Source organism: Urocitellus parryii, chromosome X, assembly GCF_045843805.1.
Source record: "Urocitellus parryii isolate mUroPar1 chromosome X, mUroPar1.hap1, whole genome shotgun sequence".
In the NCBI taxonomy this organism is placed as follows: Eukaryota; Metazoa; Chordata; class Mammalia; order Rodentia; family Sciuridae; genus Urocitellus; species Urocitellus parryii.
Window position 1 is genome coordinate 77,100,558 of NC_135547.1, and position 1,368 is coordinate 77,101,925.

A 1,368-nucleotide genomic window follows, 5' to 3' on the forward strand; every position below is an offset into this window, starting at 1 on the left:
AAGTGGATTATTTTGCAGATGGCTGATCTCATCTATTCAATGCTGATTCTATTAGTTCCAATTTCAGAATGTGGCATTTTCTGACTTTGTCCCCTTAAGCACAAATAAAAAGTATGGATTTTTTTTGTTTTCAGAAGTAAAAAAAATACTTGGTATGCTGGCAGAAGAGTAAGAAAACCAGGTAGAAGAAAGGGAAGGTTGTAGGGGAACTACAGGATGTACCTCTTATTCATTCATCTGTTTGGCAGTACACACATGTGCCAGTGGGTGGGTCAAGTGCAGGGGCTAGAGCCATGAACAAGCTTAGCCTTTTGGACCTCACACTCTCCTTGAGACAGACAATTAAATAGATGATTTTATTTATTTATGTAGTTATTTGTGGTACTGGGGATTGAACCAGGATCTCACACATGTTAGGAAGCACTCTACCTGTGAGCTGTATCTCCAGCCCTTTTTATTTCTAGACATGGTCTTACTAAATTATTGAGGCTGGCCTCAAATTTGGGATCCTTCCACCTCAGCCTTTTGAGTAGTTGGAATTATAGTTATGTGCCACTTGTGCCCTGCATAAATAATCAATTTTAATATGGTGTGCAAAGTCTATGATGGGAAGAATAGGAAAACTGTGCATGGGCTTCTACCTTCCCAGAGATTTTCCATTGGAAGCAACATCTCAGCTGAGATCTTAAGAATTAGTCAATCAGAAAAAAAAATTGGAAAGAGAACAAGCAGGGATCAGAATGGAAGGAAAATGTTCTAGGAGGAAATAGTAGTGTCCAAAGAATCTGAAGATAGAAGGGAACGGGTGAATTTGAGATCCTAAAAGAAAATCAGAAATAATAAAAAAGAAAAGAAAATCAGAAATAGAAGCATCATGCAACAGGATGAGGGAAGAAAATAATGAATTCTGTTTGGGATATGCTGAGTTTGAGACATCTGGGGACCATCCAAGAGGAGATGTCCAGGTGGCAGTTGACCATGTGTCTCACATCCAAGAAAGAAGATAGGATGGGCAACAATTAATTGGGGGATGGGAACTATCGTGTTGTCCTTTTATCTTAGGATCACCATGAGGAAGGCTTGCAAGGAGCCCAAAGAATTTGGGCTTGATTCCACAGGCAGTGCATTTGAACAAAAGGTTTTGAAGAGAAACTGACACAATTCAACCTGAGTTCTGGGAATTGCTCAGTAGTGTGTGAAAGAGAGATTGGGGTGGAAGCAGAGTTAACAGCTCCCCAGCTGCTTCAGCAGCTGAAGCAGGTGGAGAAGGAGGGCCCACATGAGGGGTACTGAGGCAGCATACTCTGTAGGACCAGGACAGCTTTCTGGGCCAAGAAGCATGACATACAGTGGTGTGCTGTAACTGAC